General features: G+C 28.6%; 1 protein-coding gene across 2 annotated transcripts in view; it reads right to left on the bottom strand.

Moving 5' to 3' along the window:
* Tk (Tachykinin) overlaps nt 1–20385 on the bottom strand; it is a 209286-nt gene that overhangs the window by 147197 nt on the left and 41704 nt on the right. Inside the window, exon 2 of one of the 2 annotated variants that reach the window (XM_076413746.1) lies at nt 15837–15863. The exons of the other annotated variant lie outside the window; for it this stretch is intronic. The gene's annotated coding sequence lies outside the window, so the exon portion shown is untranslated. The remainder of the gene's footprint in view (nt 1–15836; nt 15864–20385) is intronic. 2 annotated transcript variants of the gene reach the window in all.

Raw genomic sequence — 20385 nt, 5'->3', positions numbered from 1 at the left:
ATTATATATTTAGATAAAGTTGTTTAATTATAAAGACATTCCAAGTTTAAAATATAATTGCATCAGCACTTCCCTAGATTAAAGATTTTCTTTTTTTTTGTCCCTTATTAACAGGAAGGTTGCAATCGTGTCATATAAAGCGTGCAATTGTTTTAATCTCCTCACTGAATTGGCCTGTAACTTTTTATCACTTTTATTGTTTCATCTAGTATTTAAACATTAATATATATCTAGTAACAAAAATTCCTAAAATTCATACCTCCTTTAAACTAACATTGGAACATTTTGTTCAATTTTCACCTTGACAAAGATAGGTGAAAGACACTAACTCTTCATAAACATTTATTGGTGTTCTATATCTAACAATTTTTTCTATTTTTGAAAACCGTAGCTTTATAACGCGGACTAATATTGACGTTAAATAAATTAACAGCTATTTCTGTTGTATGTTATTTTAAGTTGTCTAATACTTCAGCTCTATTCAATATTATAGCAAATTTATTCTATTAGATATATAAAAATAATTCGCTTAATGCTCAGGGATAATATATAGAAGACGATATCGAAAACAAAGCGGAGAAAATCGAAACGTAGAGGGGAAATTGGTCAAGCGGCATGGCAGTAAAAAGGCACGTATTAAAAGCGCCTTTCTATCGATTAGTTAATATCAACACTTTAATTTTAAACCTCAGTCGTGTGTCGGCTGCCTTTTTTTTCTGTCTGGTTTGGATAAACGCGTACACGTTATACTGTTCATTATTTTTATGAGAATATAATATTTTTTCAATAGCTACAGTCATATACATATTTTATAAACAAATATTTCATTCTGAGATGTTAAAGACATATTTAAATATAATACCAAAATATCTTTAAAAGGTGGCTTATAAATTATAAATTAAATTATATTAAATTCATCTGTATAGTTAGAAATTCCATGGTCCTAGATCGGGTAAACCTGACATAGGGTCTACTTTTAGCTATTTATTATCAGTATCCAATAAATATGTAAAATTGTAATAATAACAATTTAAACTAATTATTATTGTTTTAAATGTAATGTAGATCATTTATGTAACGTTTAAAAATTACTATTAAAATAACACAGATATCAACTGTCTCGAAAAGTGTATGAAGGTCTAGGCTTTCAAAATATAAAAAAATCGATATTCCAAATTTCTAATCTAGAGTACTCCTTTAGTGACAATTATATTCGATGTTGACACACAATAAAATATTTTGCCGGTCTGGTGGCGAGCGTGGTAATTGCGAAAGTGGACCGTTTTCTCTTTGCGTCCTTTATCATACTGTTGCGATAGCCGCGGTTTCGAATCCTGCTGGTGCATGGTCGTAAATTTATCTTTGTGAATATTTAAAATTTCTGATTGTCCTAGGCAAGAGTGTAAAATCCGACAAAGAAAATGATCCCAGTTACGCCAGTAACCAGGCTGGGTAAGACCGGATGTCTTCTGGAATGATTTCTAAAATTGGGGTCACTTGCTAGTCGGTAGGTAGTATATATAAATATATATATATATGTATATATATATATATATATATATATATATATATATATATATATATTATACATATATATATATATATATATAAATATATATATATATATATATATATATATATATATATATATATATATATATATATATATATATATATATATAAATATATAATAAAATTAGAAATTAACAATAGCAACTAAATGATACGATACATATGAATACTCTAACATAACTGAAAGCTAAACATTCTACTGCTATATTTATAGTAAAATATTGATGCATTAGCATTATACTAAGTCTAAAGGTTATTAAGTTATTGAGTGAGCATAAATGAACATACAACTAAAACAATTTCTTGATATTTCCAAATTTCTTAAAATTAATAAAATTATTATTAACACAAATTATTTGTACAATGATAGAACTTCAATTAAACGGTATGTCTCTGCTATTGAGATTAGTGTAATAGACACTTCTCTATGTCAGATAATATAAAAAGTACTTAGAATATTTCATAAAGGTCTATATAAAGATCTAAGAGCAAGCGTACGAAAAATCAGTAAAAACCTTCATTATAATGAATTTCTTCATACAGCAACAAAATTTTCAATCATCAATGCAATTATTCAGTTTTTTATTAAAAAAATTTAGAGTATATCCTTCTTACCTGCCAAATTTGAAATTATATGACTTCTGTTTTGATACAAAAGATAATGTTGATGCTTTTAAGCCTTATTTTGCTAATGTTTCTGGTGATAGCTTAATGGGCACTTTTAAAGTATAGAATACATTTGTGACAGTTATTTTGAATCTATTTAGAATAAATCTAATGAAAACTTGTATTTTTCTTTATTCTCGCTGATTATAGTTTGATCTTCTATTTTTTCTTTATTTGAAATCTATTATAATACTATTATAAATCTAATTTAATATATATGTATATATTCTGTATACAAAACCCTTTATTAAATCTCTCAAAAATATTTTACAAACGTAAGCGACAGCGAAGTTGGTAATGGAAAGGACTATGTATCATTACCAGACAATCCACGCTCTTTCGTATTGTATTTGAAAAATGAAGGCGTAAAAGTATAAGGAAAGTTATCCTATTTAAAATCTACAATATAGAATAGAACTAATTAATTAAGTTATACACACGTGGAGATGTTTAAAATAGACCAAAATAATTGCCTTAAAATTAATTTATATCATTTCAAAATAAATTAGCTTTAATTTAGCTGTGATATGTGTTTGTCGGATTATTTTTATTTTAGTTTGAGTTTATAATATTCCACAGAATTTCACTTATTTTTAAACAAATTTACAGTATATAAGACACATTGTATTATTTTCTCCGATACGGTAATTTGGTATCCATTTTTCGTATTAAGATTTTAATACAAAATCAACTTTTGAAGAAAAATCGCTAAAATTCATTAGGGAAACTAACTAAGGGAATTCAATATGTAGCTAGTCTTAGCATCAAAATCTATCATCTCATACTATCTACCAAATAAAAATAATAAGGTATATATATATATATATATATATATATATATATATATATTATACATATTTATTATATTATACATATATATATATATATATATATATATATATATATATATATATATATATATATATATACTATCTACCAAATAAAAATAATAAGGTATAAAGTACCAAAAATTTGGCTCTGTTGCCTTTTTGTACAATAAAAGTTACAAATTTAAATGTTGGACGATGTCCCAGTAGGATTCGAACCCGAGACTATTGTAACCGCAGGGGGACCATCTTATAGTCTTCACCAGTCAACCAAGCCTGAATTTTATTTATGATAATGTCAATTGACCACTATTAATTATATTATATTTTAAATAATTCTAGAATTAGCATTAAAATGTCCAACATTTACATTTAATAAAAATATTTTGCAGGCTAATGAAGTAAAATATAATACAACACATTACTGATATTGACAAAAGTCTATCAATAACGTATTTAAGCTTCCACACCCTTCTCAGACCTTAGAGACGCCCTAGGTGGTACAGATATATCTTTATTATCAAATTTTTGAGTTAAAAAAAACCATCACCTTAAACGCTGTAGGCTAAAACTTTATAATTTGAAGCCCGATATCTTTCTATCTTTATAAAATATCCCCGAAAGTTCACTTCTTTTATAAAGGAAAAAGTTGTAGACTAATCTTCTAATCTATCTATACAATCGTAGCACAAAACATGCAACTATAAATTGGTTAAATTTGGGGAACGTCGATATTGAACTATCCCGAATTAATGGTATTGACGACAGATGTTTTTGGGTAATTCGAAATAGGCCTGTAAAAAGCGGGATTGAATATCAAACGTAAATTAGGTCCAATCAACTTGTATTAATGTATGAAAAAAGAATCGTTCAAATATTCAGGATAAAATGGTTTTTTATTACGTATTTCATTATTACATTAACAAACATACCATACTACAAAAGTTTTTATTAGATTAGCCTTTTTTCAATCGTACTATAATATATATTTTTAGGTTTTCAGTAATAAGATTAAATATTATTTCAATATGTACTTGTGAATAATTATAATGGTTTTACAACATATTGAACTACCACTATATTATACAAGACCTACTATATGTTTCAACAGCTTAAGATATTTTAACAACATTCTGGAGAATATTTTTAATTTAAAGATTATTTTGCAAAACCATAACACCAACAATTTTACTTCACTTATAAAACGATAAAATGTTTAAAAAAACTGTTAAATGAAACAATTTTTGAAACTATAGTCCCTTTAGGAAAAAAAATTAATGTATGTTATATTCATATTAATATCATTTGTATATAAAATATTATACATATTTTAAGATATTTATATTTGTTGCAATATTCTACAAATTATATCATGCCGGAGTATCTACTACAGAATTACTTTTCATTAAGAATCGTATTCAAAAAAGAAAGTAAATTCACGTGTTTCATTGAGATAACGATGATAAGATGTTGAGGTATGTGTGTAAAAGTTGAGTTTGCTCCGAGAGCCGTTGAAAGCAAGTAAGTAATTTAAGCCATCTTTGCAAATAACAAACGGCCCATCATATATCACGTCATTATGAATCTAGATGTTTATTAAGAGGTAACTCATGTATATGTGAAAACAGATTCACCTCTGGTATTTTAAAAACACATAATAGATGTAAATATTTAGAATATTTTTTTTGTTACTTTGTCGACATTTTAGAAAACATTATTAATTTAAAGAATATTTTATAAAACAATTCAACAATTTTACTATTTTGATTTATGAGTCACCACTCAGTTTTTTCAACTCTTGCACAGATGACTTTAGTAATGACACCGTAGAGTATATAAAAACTCTGCATCATCTCAACATCAATTGTATATAAAATATTACACATATTTTAAAATATTTACCTTTGCTGCAATATAATGCGAATTATATCATACCAAAGAATTTACTACAAAACAGCTTTTTCTTAAGAATCGCATTTAAACGAGAAAGTTAACTCATATTAAGAGAGAGATAATTATGATAAAATGTTGAGGGATATGTGCAAAAGTTCTTAGGAAAGAAGACATTTAGCACATTTTGCAAATAACAAATGGGCTATCATATGTTAAACAATTATGAATGTTGCTGTTTATTAATAACTATATTATGTATTTGTGAAAACAGGTTAACCTCTATTTTCCAAATATATAATTGCTATAAATATTTAGTATTTTGGAACAATGAGTTTTTAGATTTACCATACCAAAATTCAGGGCATTCACTGTACACTATTTCTAGGTCGAAAAATTATATGATTCATAGCAAATATATTCAGTACAGAGAAATTAGTGGGCATACTCAACTCCTTCTTAAAGTGATAGATATACAATTTAACTTTCGCCTTTCTTTTGTTGCGAGTAAGTGATTATACAGTGAACCAAACACTGGAAACTTACAAGTTTATATTTGTTTCCATAACAAATAGCTCATAGTTTGTGGCAGACTCTTTGTTTGCTGTCAAATACATATGATGAGGGTTATTATTACTTTTTTTATTAATTACATCTTACATTAGATATGATTGGATATAAGAGATGATTAGTGCAATCTTAATCTACAAATTAATTTAATACCACTTGTTGTTGTACTTGAATTAATATACAAGCAAGGCGAGTACGAGATTAATAAAATCAGTAAAATTAGAATAAAGTGAACTAGTGAAGAGAACCCTTAAAAATTGATTTTCCATCCCGTATTTATTATAATCCTACCTAAAACTTAGCCTTACATAATATGGTTTCTATAAAAGTAGATACGTTTTGCAAAAGTCTTTTTTAAATTTTCTATTTATTTTGGTGATTTCAGAAAAGGGTTGTATTTACATATCTCTGCTACATGCATAACTGAGTCGTTGTTTTGCGAACGGGACGAACGCAAAATGTTGCTGGCGGGGAAATTTACTTTAATTTTATCCTATATTTAAGATACCTGGGCTCGTTGGTTACATAAAATTTGCAGTGGTTATAAGATAAAATGGTAAAACTCATTTTATAGCATTCTTATTTATAATTATTATAGCATCAGTGTTCCGTATATCAGTTCAGCAATATTTAAGGATATTACAGTTTTATTGAAAAAACAATTACACTTTAATTAAATCATATAAGACGAAGAAATGAAATAATATTACTGACTACTAAACTTTTATTCGCAGTTTTGTGAATTTTATTTCACAGTGCGTTTTATATAAACATGTTATCATTGTATAGTTAATAGTTTTCATAATTCCAGAATAATACGTTAGTTTAATAACGAAGTGGTAGTTAAACAATATTAAAAATTTACTATGTAACTTAAATAAATAACAAATGTATAGGTTTAATAGTATAACCTACAAAAAATCATTTAAACAATTTATTTTAGCTCATTATATAAATAAAATTATTATAATAAATTGTAGTAGAGTAACTTAAGTACAGTAAAAAACTGTTAAAATAAATAATCGTAATAATTATGATATATCAAATGCTTGTACTTAACAGGTTAATTGAAAATTCCCCTGCCTGACACATAGATGTCGCTATTAGAATTAAATCCATGTATTTTTAGTTAGCCTTTTTTAGTTTAGTTTTTTAGTTAGCCATAACTCTCAAAAGATGCGTATATAAATTTGAAAGCTGTTAGACCTTTAGTTTGTGAATTATAACATTTTTAAGTGAAGCTACTTTTGTTATTGTGAAAAAAATTGGTGAAAACGAATTTCGCGTGTTAATAAAATATTGCTTTTTGAAGGGGAAAAATACAGTTAAAGCTAAAATTTGGCTTGATGCCGAGTTTCTGTGGTATGCTAAGTTTAGACGTGGTAAAATGAGCACCGAAGACCATGAACACAGTGGGCGCCCAAAACAGGTTGTTCCCGACGAAAATATATTAAAAAATCCACAAAATGATTTTCAATGATCATAAATTGAAATTGAATGAAATAGCAGACACTCTAAATATAACAACTGAAAGTGTACGTCATATCATTCACGAATATTTGGGTATAAGATAGCTCTGTGCAAAGTGGTTGCCGCGTGAGCTCATTTTTGACCAAAAACAACGAGAAGTTGATGATTTGGAGCAGTATTTGAAGATGATCAAGCGCAATAATCCCGAGCTTTTGCATCGATATGTTATAAAGGATGAAACATGGCTCCATCATTTTACTCTGAAGTCCCATCGACAGTCATCCGAGTGGACTGCACAGGATGAACCCGCTCCAAAACGTGGGAATACGCAACAGTCGGCTGGCAAGTTTATGGCGTCTATATTTTGGGATGCGCATGGAATAATTTTCATTGACTACCTTGGAAAAGGAAGGACCACCAACAGCGGCTATTACATAGCGTTATTAGACTGTCTGAAGGATGAAATCGCCGAAAAACGGCCGCGTTTGAAGAAAAAGAAAGTGCTTCTTCACCAGGGCAATGCACCGTGATACAAGTCAGTGAAAACGATGGTATAAATCCATGAGTTGGGCTTCGAATTGCTTCCTCATCCACCGTATTCTCCAGATCTCAACAGAATGCTCGCTGGAAAAAATTTTCATCGAATAAAGTGGTGATCGCCGAAACTGAGGCTTATTTTGAAGCAAAGGACCAGTCGTACTTCAAAAATGGCATCGAAAAGTTGGAGGATCACTATAATCAGTATATTCCCCTTGAATGGAATTATGTTAAATAAAAAAGCTAATTTTGCCAAAAAATTTCTTTTATTACGGTAGGCCGGGAACTTTTCAACTCAGCTGTCATATAATCTAACAGAAGCAATATTTTTGTTTACCGTATCAGCTATATCTACTGTTGAGGTAAACGAGAAGCATGAATGTAAACAAATGTAAAATTATCTAACCTAAAACGGGTAAAGGATTTTAGTTCGAGAGAGGCTTGAGCTGGCGATTGGTTTTATCAAGAATAATTTTAAAAAGAGTGTAACATTAAATTTTGCTTAAGCAGCTAGTTTTGTTCGGTTAAGCTTTCATGAGTTTTTAATAAACTAACTTAGCTACCAAATTTAATAGTATTGTAATATTTCTATATAAATTTTAATATTCCATTTACTATTATTGACTTAACATATTCAGTCAAAATTTTATTTTTGGCTTTCATTATATTTGTTGTTTAATTCAAAGAGATATGCTCCGGAATGCCCTCAAATACTTTTGGATACTTATGGTGAGTTTGCCATAACCCTACTTTTTATTGGTTAGAACGATTTGAAAATGGCGATTTTTAAAATATTGTAAATAGAAACTTAGTGAACTGGCAGTTACCCTCAACTTGTCTTGAAATCAAAGAGATTTGTTTATAAGTCAATTATAAAGCCAATTTGGAACCTATGGGGTGCAAATATAGGGTTGCACTAAAATATCGAACCAACTTGTAATCCAACGCACCCAAAAAAAAATTCTACGATTACTTACCAACGGTTATCGCTACGTAGCCAACGAAGAGCTGCACACTGACCCCGAAATTAAATTAATATACGAAGTGATCCAAGATTTCGCTTTAGTACTTGAAATAAGGTTGCTAAATTACATTAACGTTGAAGCAATACAGCTACTGGACAACACGAGAGAAATCAGAAGTTTGAATCAAACTAAACTAAACGAACTTGCAAGATTTATTGCTTGAAAGATTAAGCTCTTAAATACTTTTCACTTTCGAAGTTGATGAATCAAACTTTTACAATCGCCGTACTGTGACTGGTGATTAAAAGTGGATCTTCTATGACAATTACAAGTACTGTACATATGGTGAACTCAGCTAAGATAATCGAATGAAATAGTTTCCGCAAATATTTGCCAATGTCAATTGAAAAAATTGAACCTATTGTTGTAAGACCGGTAAAAGTTACAGACTAATCATCAACGCCATAAGATGTAAAAATTGTGAAGAAGACACTGTTATGACACGAATGGCAAGTTCTACTGCATTCAAAATAATCATCTACTTAGCTTGCACACAGTTTAGAAATGTCTACGGAATGCAAAAATTGATCAAACGACATACATACACCTAAGATAATAACAATATACTTACTTTTTTCATCAAGACCTAATTTTTATTTCCAAAAATTTGCATATATTCAAAAAGAAGAAAACAAAAAGAGGACATTACATTTGCAAGCGTTTCCTTATAGACAATTTACATTTTATTTTTCGGAAGAAAAGGAAAAGAAAACCCGGAATAATCCCTGAAATAAATATGTATTTGAACCCGAAAATGAAATTGAATCAGCAGTATCGTCTCACAATTTAACAGTTGTTTTGTTTGGGTCATTCGTTCAAACTTGGATAAAGAAATGACGACCGCAAGAAATTCCATTTAATATTGGATTTTCGAATAAATTACCGTTATATTATTTTTAATCCTGAAGATTTGGGTATATTTTTAATTCATAATATGTAATTTATTAATCATCTTTTTTGATTTAGGTTCTATTAAAAAGTAATTATTTACAGTTAAGTAACCAGCTTATAATTCGTAAATCGGACTAATTTTTTTGTAATTTAAACACACTTATGGGCAATCATAAATATAATAATTATATTGAAAAGTCCCCGGCCTGGCACATAGATAGCGCTACTAGAATTATATCCATATATATATTTTTAGTTAGTCCAAACCCTCAAAAGATGCATGTATAAATTTGACATCTGTCTGATCATTATTTTGTGAAATTTAGCATTTTGAGTGAAGCAATTTTTGTTATTGTGAAAAAAATGTATAAAAAGGAATTTCGGGTGTCGATAAAATATTACTTTGTAAAGGGCAAAAATACAGTTGTAGTAAAAACTTGGCTTGATGCCGAGTTTCCGGACACTGCTCCAGGAAAATCAACTATCAAGGATTCTTATGCTAAGTTTAAACCTGTTGAAATAAACAACGAAGACGGTGAACGCAGTGGACGCCCAAAAGATGTTGTTATCGACGAAAACATTTATAAGATCCATAAAATGATTTTAAATGACTGTAAATTGAAACTGAATGAAATAGCAGACACTCTAAAGATATCAACTGAACGTGTACATCATATCATATACGAATATTTGGGTATGAGAAAACTCTGTGCATACTGAGTGCCGTGCGAGCTCACTTTTAACCAAAAACAATGAAGAGTTGATGATTCGGAGCAGTGTTTGAAGATGATCAAGCATAGTAAACCCGAGAAGAGAAGAAATTTTCGTCGAATGAAGAGGCGATCGACGAAATTGAGGCCTATTTTGAAGCAAAGGACAAATCGTACTACAAAAATGGCATCGAAAAGTCGCTGTAAATAATCAGTGTATCACCCTTGAAGGGAATTATGTTAAATGAAAAAAATAATTTTGCCAAACAAATGTGTTTTACTATGGCAGGCCGGCACTTTTTGAATTGAACTGTTAATTTTAGAACCACACCCAAACCGAATTCGGACCTGCAGCTATTCCTACAATATCCTTGGCCTTTAACTAAGCCAGCTGGACTAGCTATTCAAAACGACACCAGCACAGACATCTTATACCAGCACATTGCTTCCAAATTTCTTAAGATACAGAGCTTTTATTACACCTGAACCACAAAGGTCAACAAAGGTTCATGGAAAAAGGTAAACGTTGGCTTAACTATCGATTAGGTTTTGTTAGTCATAACATTTTTCATTGCAGACATATAGTTCCTCATGAAGGAAACAGGAACGGTTTTATTCCTGGTGCAGAATTAGTGTTTCTTTAAGTCCAAGGGTGACTACCATGAAGAAATGAACCATAACCATTGAAGAAGAAATTGACAAATGGTAGAATCTTGAGCAAGTTTTGAATAGATTGGAAATAAATAGTTTGGTTATTAACTTGACTAGTATACCAAGACAGGGCGATGAAAGAGGAAATCACTAAAGGTCAGTATACAAAAAATATACTTTAATTGTAGGGAATTTTATTATAATGTGAAAGCTTTATGAGCTGAACAATAATCAGAATATACATTGTTTAATGAACATTTGGTTAACATGTATGAGTAGAGAAATAACATTAACTGTTTTGCGGATATGGTAAATGCATTCAGGAGAATGTAGTGACTAAATGTAGCTATATCGAGAGAGATGTATACAGATAGTAACTGATAAACTAAAGAGAAATATGGTCATAACGACTTTACAAGTATACATTGCATCGAAAGAAACAAGAACTAAGCGTAAAGCATAAATAAGTTCTCTAATGAAACTAATATACATTACTTAGATATGCAATTGTTAATTAAGTGGATTAGGCCTTCGGGATATACCACTACATACAAAGACGCTTGTAGAACCTTACCGATACTAGTGTGGAAGAAAGTTCAATATATATAAATATTAAAACAATTCTAACCTATAAAATATTGTGGCTGTAAAATTAATTGTAGTTATTAGTTCTTCAATAATAAATTCATTTGATGTACTATAATTTTAAAATAAATTATATTTAATAGAATATTTGTTCAATTATTTTATTTATATTTTTTTATATATATTTTAAAGTCTCTTTTTAACAACTATGGTTTTATCTGGACTGGCCCTAAAGTTTAATGTGGGTTCCGAACCACGGTCCTCAACATTAAGTCTACCGACTGGCGAGTGACCAACTTTAGAAATCATCCCAGAAGACATCCGATCTTACCCAGTCTGGTTACTGGCATGACTGGGATCATTTTCCTAGATTTGCCTAGAACATTCACAAATATTAAACAATTATAAACATAAATTTACGACAATGCCCTAGCAGGATTCGAACCCGCAGCTATCGCAACAGTAGGAGGACCGTCCCATCGCCTTTACCACTGCGCCATTAAGCCAGCTATTTTATTTATATTAAAATTTTGTTATATGTCAGAACCTAAACGTACTAAAACTCGTAGAGTAGCTGCGGCAACATTGCGACGTTTCCCGTGTCACTGCTATTCTGAATTGACTATTTTTGTTGAATATTGTTAGACGTTTTGAAGTATTAGTTGAGAACTACACGTAGAAAAATATATTATATTAGTATATATATATATATATATATATATATATATATATATATATATATATATATATATATATATATATATATATATATATATATATATATATATATATTAGTCAGGAATGAATCATATAATCGTTTGCTGGAATAAATATTTGCCGAGAAGGCAAATATTTGCTAGATCTTATTGATCTGATAATTTAAAAAAGGCCTATTTGGAACCTCAATTTTTTTTATATATGGTCACTTAATTAAGTTTACCTAGTTACTACGACCATACGAAGAAATAATTTTTGACTGATATATATGTTCGAATTTAAAGCATACTTAGAAAATCGATAGCATACATTTGTAAAGATGCAGCTATAGTGAGATTAAATACACTTTTATATCCAACTAAATTTGATATGTATAAAAATATCCCCACAATCCCAACGAGTGGAAGTATTTATTGAAGATTGTGTAAAGAAGGATACCCTGACACAAGAACTTGATCATGCACCAGTATATTTGATTAGTGGATTTCCGTTTTGGAGGCTTGTGATTAATTAATTAATAAATTATGCAAAATATCGTTGTTCTACTTGAAAGAATTTACAGTAGAACTCTCTTATAACTGTCTTATTGTGCTAATTTCCTGAGAATGAACTATCTAGATATCGATTATGGACAAAACTGTTATTTAGTTAAGAATTTATTTATCTCTTGAATTGAGGGTAATCAAATAGTGCGCTGCCTCTTCTAGAAATTTTAATAGCACACAGTCTAGGAGATAACAACTCCCATTGCAAAGCCAGACACTGAAAAATATTGGTTCTGTTTTGTTTTACTAAGAGTAACCACTACAACAATATATATAATCTTAGGAAAGATAAAAACAGAAATAAATTCATCAACAATCTAAATAAATCAATTTTTAATGTATACGTAAATCACCAATATTTATATTTCTATCGTAATTGAAATTACTGGTTAAAATTGATGCCAGGGAAGCACACTACATTTCTGATGGTCTCTTGAATTTCATAATTTATAAACAGGATGCCGTTAAACGGCTTAAAGTCCAGTTTTAGGAGAATAACAAGATTAGCCCGAAGTTTTGTTCTAATCCATTTTTCGACACATCAACCGAGTAAATACCAGTAAATTCTATTTACGAACTGAATAGCGACTAGAACATTTTACCTTAGTTAGTTTTAATAACATCTATAAGGAGAGGTAATAATAACAGCAATAAAAGTTAAATTTTCGTTTTAATTCAGTAATAACACTTAAAATGGTATAGCAATAGCTTCCAAACGAAAATATTTCCATTAGTATTTTTAGTTTTGCATTATGTTCACTGTATTAATATGAATAATAATATTTAGATTTTTTAATATTCCTATTTAAATATGCAGAGTTTTTAAAAATATAGTTGTACTACTTTAGTAAAATTGTAGGTTTAGTGTTTTGTACATATTGTTTTCAGTATAATGTTAAATAATACAATGCATTTGCATGAAAAACTTTGGACTGTTACCGAATTTAAGATGAACAAATAAGCCTTTTGCGTATATATAATAGAATGTAATATAATAATATAAATAATAATAATAATAATAATAATAATAATAATAATAATAGTAATAATAATAATAATAATAATAATAATAATAATAATAATAATAATAATAATAATAATAATAATAATAATAATAATAATAATAATAATAATAATAATAATAATAATAATAATAATAATAATAATAATAATAATAATAATAATAATAATAATATAAAATAAGTATTAATATAATAAATATATAGCTACCAGTGTGTAATTGAGTAAGAGTGAAATTTTGTAAACAAATATAATTTGCAGGAAAAAGAAATACTTCCTGATATTAATAAATATCAGATAAATATATCATATAAATCAATTGCTTTTAGAAGCACATGATAATTTCGATTTTAAGTTAAAGAAGTTGCAGGGAGCTGAAAATGAAGAAATGAAATTGAAATTTCAAATCGAACAATATCATTATATTATTAACATTTCGTCACATCATCCTCAAATTCACAATAATCCATATAGCATGCCTTATATTGAAAGCTCTACCTGTATTTCTATATTCATTGGATATTTACAGTTACTAACAGGATATCATTTTCAAACAAGAAGAAAAAGGCAACTATTGGATGAATTTTTGGATAGACTCATATGAAAATTATTTCAAAATAATGAAAATAACTTTTTCAATGCCGAATCTGTGTGCTCTTAGAGAAATATTCAAGAGAATACCAATTTTTTAAATTAAGCTTCAAAATTACAAACAGACATTTTATTTCAACGTATATGTGTACCATTTCGTTCAGATAATCTTCACTTAGATAAATATATATACTACTTTTGTCTCAATTCAACTTTTTGTTGAAAACCTGTTTCAATTTTTTTATAGAGACTATTTTATTTAAAGTTATTTTAAAGACACTTATCTATTGAAATATAAAAATCGTGGTTTAATTTTTCAAACAAATAATACACTCTTTACTACGTGTCTTACAAATTAACCTTGCTAGAGTGACCTACATATATCCTCTACATAATTAATGTTAATGATAAATTTACATAAAGTGAACCTCTTTCGAAATAGGAAAATCCGGGTTTGGTTAAAGAGCTTATGGACCACTTTAAATTTGATACCGTTATCAAATTATTTGGTGAAATTGGTAATTGAATATATACGAGCTATACAAAATTTTGATAACTGATATTTAGTATAGAATATTTATAATTGAGCATATATCTCAGTAATAACTCTTATTTTAGATCATAATTTTAAGTGTCGATAGGAAAAAATATCATTGATTTATATTAAACTAGCGACCCGCCCCGGCTTCGCACGGGTGCAATGCTGATACTAAATTAAATACACTACAGAAAAAATATGAACGTTGTATATAAAAACATAGCGGCCCGCTCCGACTTTGCACGGGCATAAAATATATATGCCTATGTCACTCAATGAAAACATGATTAAAATCGATCCAGTATTTTTGGTTCATTCATTACTGCCCTTGGCCTGCACGCATTAAATTTGGAGTAAAACAATTCCTCTGCCCCTATACTTAGTATGAAGATTTCCTGCTATCTTTGTAATATCTAAATTCAAACAATTTTTATTACATTACATATTTTTAAACGCAAATTTTAAATTTGTAATATCTCCGAAAATATTTGTTTAATTTATATGCTGTAAGGAACCATATTGATCTATATTAATTGCACACTGTATTTAAGGTACTTAATTTGATAAGGATTAATGCCGTATTGCTTAAAATAGCTTCGTAAATAAGCCATTTTCTCACGTAAAAAGTAAACAATAAAAATGGTTAATGTGGGTTATCCCTAAAAGATAAACATATACCATCGCGGACTTTTTTGTAGACCTTTTTATGGTGTACAATACTGTAGTACATTAATTTGATCTAACTCGTAGGGTTAGGCAGCGTTTTTGCTAATTGTTAAGTAAGCCTAAAAAAATAGGTTAATTTACGACATCACTTTAGAAACCTCTAAAATTAGCAATGTTGCCTTAGTATATTATGCATGTATTATACATATAAACCTTCCTCTTGAATCACTCTATCTATTGAAAAAAACCGCATCAAAATCCGTTGCGTAGTTTTAAAGATTTAAGCGCACATAGGGATATAGGGACAGAAAAAGCGACTTTGTTTTATACTATGTAGTGATATTTTATTATTGTTAAAAACTTACCTGTTCACAAGTCTTGTTAGATTAGTTCTGTAACAAAAAAAAAATAGAAATGACAAATTTAAATAATTATAAATATTATTATGTTGCCTGGTATGCTTTTTATATTTCGTGATTGGTTTGCTTTTAATAAAAGCCTTTGTTTCAACTAGTTCTAACTTTTACTCAACTATAATCTGAATGGAGTCTTTCGGGTATTATTACCATTATAGTAGTATTTCCAACATAAAATTTCCTAATGACCAACACTTGATGAACTAAGGACTACAATTAAATTACTAAATTATTATAAATATCTATAATAATAGTATGGGATAAAGTTATGAAAGTTGGAGTTAAAACTTTTATTTTGCTAGAAATCTATTTTATTTAACATGTATGAAATATATGAAATGTGTAGGTTTAAAGACCTTTTTTAGTTTCTTCGAGAACTATTTTCTTTAAGGAGATAAGCTAACTTATTGAACCATCTGCATAAACGCCACTGCCGGTTAAATTAAAAGCAATCAAAGAATCAAAACAAATTGAACAAAATCTACGCGCATAATTTTACTTTCCATAGAAGAATATGATCTCCAGTGAATATCAATACTTTCCAACTATCCCCTGAGGTAGGGGATGCAAATGCCTTGGCATGCATGTATATATTGATGTCTGTCTTCGAAAAAACATATATTTGCAAAACGAAAACTACTTGGACTTAAACTTCATTAAATGAATTAACTCTTTGAATGCAAATCATAGTTACGATTAAATATCAAGGTACTGCAGTACGAATAAATACCTCAATTTGCTCAGAGTCAGATTTAGAATGATATATTTTCCAAAGCAAATCATTTATGAAGCATTTTTCTATATGTTATGTATATAATAGAACAAGAAATACTTATTACTCACTGGGCAGATTGTTGAACCCTAAGAGAAACTACTTACGAGAAAAATATAAGGTAGTTCTTAAGATTTAAAAAAATTTACGTACTTTATGTGATATTATATCTAAATTTAGCAGCGTTCCTCGCTTAACTTTTTTCTTACTATAAAATAAAACTTTACATAAAAGAAAATATCATGGTAGGCAGTTATAGCGCCACAGGCGCCAATCAAACAATCACGTTGTACGAAACTGAATTAAATTTGTTGAAAATTAAAAGTTAAAGAGCGCGTAACTTTTAACGACTTAAAAAATACCTTTGATATTTTCATGTTGCAATCCAAATTTAATTTACGAAAAATCACAAGAGGAAACTTAAGAAAAATACTTTTACAACTAATAAAACGATATGGTTATTCGAATTTCGAACATAATTTACTGAATATAGAAAAAAATTAAGATTACATCACAAATCCTTGTTAATGGATTCTTCAATATCTAATATAAGGTTGAGGATAAATAATTAAATAATAAATAATTTTGGTTTTCATGTATTCAATAAAAAATAGTTTTTTGGAACGCATACCTTTGGTAATACTTATTCAATGAAGCCATATTCTAGAACATTCTAGGTATATACGGACAGTCAATCCAGATATTCTGGAAGATCATTTTAGTTTTTCCTGAGTGACTCAGCAAAAGTTAAGGAAGACCCTCTGGAATTCTCTTAATGCTCTAAGCTCTCTCTTGGTTGAGTGGCAAAAAGTTGATCTGCAGTATACTACATGTGGTTTACAAAATTTTTTGCAGAATTTTCCCTACTGTCCCTACTGAGTCCCTAGTGAGTTCTTGATTTAGCAGGTTTGCCTGGAGGAAGTCATTTTTCATAACATACGTGATACTAATAAATGGTAAGGCATGTTTTGTTTTTATTTTTGTTGTTTAAAATCATATTTTTTATATCTTGACAAAAGATCATACTCTAGTATAACAATTTATATATGTTCAATGAGTATTATCGAGTATATATATAGTATGATATAGTTATCAACAAATGACTCTTCATTGGGAATCTTTCTATTTCAATTTTATCTTCATCTCTTTAGGTAATGTTACCTCACGCGACGGGGTTGGCTATTAATTAGGCTGAATGGTGATGATGATTGAGACGTCTAGACATAAGCAGTTTGATTTATTTTCCAATATGTGATGATTTTGTATCGCCGTTCAACAGGTCGTCTTCTCTTTCAAAAGAATAAAATAATTTTCTGTTAATCGAAGCATTTCTTGGTGTAGTTAAGTAGAATTGAAGCAAAAGTATCGAAGCTGATTCTGAGAGTCACAAAAAATGGACTGAAGGTGCTCAAAGGCCCCTACTTATAAACTATTACAAGTAAGAAACATTCAAGCTCTAAAATACACCTCTAGTCCGTGGATTCCCGATAGAAGCATCTTAGTTCAAGGCTACCAAAGGCGAACTTAATTTGCCGTAAACTAATATAGTCTATTTGAAGTTGGACATACCCTTGCAGTTTAAGGTGAACGGCCACCAAAGATAGATTTTAATAGTTCAGTTTTTCATACGTACGCTATTGCGATTTGGTTTCATTAAAACTAAAACCAGAAAACCGTTCCACATAGAGGTATCAATGGAAATTTTAGTAAAAATAGTTCCATTTCGAAGATACATAAAAATAATTTTACAACAACTATAACCTATTCAGATAGGACAACGGCTACGTATATAATAGAGTTTGTCTTTAACGTTTTATTGTTTAAAAATTTAATTCAATCATATTTCATAACTTATTTGCGTAATATTACTTATACCTTCAACAATATACACTATAATAACATAACCTATACTTTTTAATATATTAATATATTTAATATATTTTGTTAAAATTGCCCTTTAAATATTATGTAGCAATTTCCTATAAACCCTTATCCCTTAAATATTTAATTTTATTATTCTCCTTCTCTTAAATATAAACTTCATTTCGCTAACATGAAAGCTTGGACGAGAATAATTTTTTCCAGATTTAACGATTTAAAATGCTTTTCCTACCAAATAATTTTGCGACCGGGTCATTTTTTTCGTTCATTATTTATTTGTTCGATATAGAAATTATTAAATGAATTTTTCTTTTTATTACTAGATATTGCGTAAATCCGATTTAGGTATATCGCGTGTTCTTTTTTTTTGTTTTCAGCTGAAATATTTATATTTTTTAATGGCATTGTTTGAGGCCATATCAACAGATAGTTAAATAAACAATAAACAAACAAAAAATTAAAAGCAATCCTGTATCTTTTACATCTTTTATATTTATGGATTTCAATAAACGGAAATATTGAAAAACAAATATTAATTGAATGTATAAAAGTACAAACGTATACAGGGGATAGACAAAATAATATGAACACTATGCAATATAGTACATCTTGATACGTGTTGGCAATACTGTTTCCGTATAAATAATGTGAAGCGTATGTATTGCTCAGTTTTCATGCCAACCATTGTAGGTTATATTTCAGTATATTTATAAGCATTTTATTAGACATGGTAAAACGTCATCGGCGAAGTGGAATAGTGGACAAAACCCGAAGTTAAAGACAGATGAATAATGAAAATTATAAAAAAAAAACTCAAATCTTGATGTTGTTGTCTCGAATCAAAATGTTGTTTTAAAAGCAAAGTTTGAGTCAATAGCTTATTAATAAACAAACACTGTATATACGTTAAGTGTAATACGTAAGAGTACACGTAACGTAAGTTTTTTTATCCATCCCCTATATAAGATAATAATTTGGTAGCCTTATTAAAACTTCATTAATTAATAATTAAATATATCTTTTAATAGCAAACAACATTAATCTAAATTTCTATCTGAGGATTTTTAGAAAATCCTTAGATATCCTTTATATACGTCACACAAAGCGACCGAACTCCACTTGTATTAACAGCATTCGGCTTTAAACCTTGTTACTGAGTGGGCCTTTGACAAACGGACGACGCCAGCAGGATGGACATTGTCAGTAACAAACTATCTACAAAGAAGCAAATAGTCTTTTATACACAGGAGAGAACATTCAGGTTGTAAGTGATTTTTATTTGTATATAACTAACCATTGTATAGATAATTTTAAATTATTTTAACAGATTAATGTGTCTAGTCTCGGACTAATTTGAAATAAAAAAAAGAGGAAATTAATTTTATATTTATTTAAAATAAAAAAATTAAATATTTATATCTAACATATCTAAAATGAATATTAAGCAAATTAGTATCAATCGATCAAATAATTATAGCTAGATTCTCATATATTGTTAAAAATTATATAAGTTTTGCTATTAATATTAAAACAAATGTGTTTTCACTTTTAATTATTACAACAGGGAATATCCGCCAAAATTTCAACTATTTATAATTAAATTGATACTTATTTAAAATTATTACCTAAATTTAGGATTTAGTTTCTCTTAAGTGAAAAGTTATTTCCAGCAAAACACCCAATAAACTGGAAAGCTGGTAGCACTTCAATTAACCTTGCTCTAGCCTCTGTACATTGCAGGATATAGTATTTATTAGAATAAATAGATCATTTGTTAAGTATAAATTGAAGTATAATTATATTTATTAAATGCATATTTAACAAATGTATGTTAGAATTATTTCA

Source organism: Rhynchophorus ferrugineus, unplaced genomic scaffold (assembly GCF_030347505.1).
Source record: "Rhynchophorus ferrugineus isolate W39M unplaced genomic scaffold, kcgeb_rfMv2 rfM1, whole genome shotgun sequence".
NCBI classification, from domain to species: domain Eukaryota; kingdom Metazoa; phylum Arthropoda; class Insecta; order Coleoptera; family Curculionidae; genus Rhynchophorus; species Rhynchophorus ferrugineus.
This window is presented reverse-complemented; position numbering and strand designations above follow the sequence as displayed.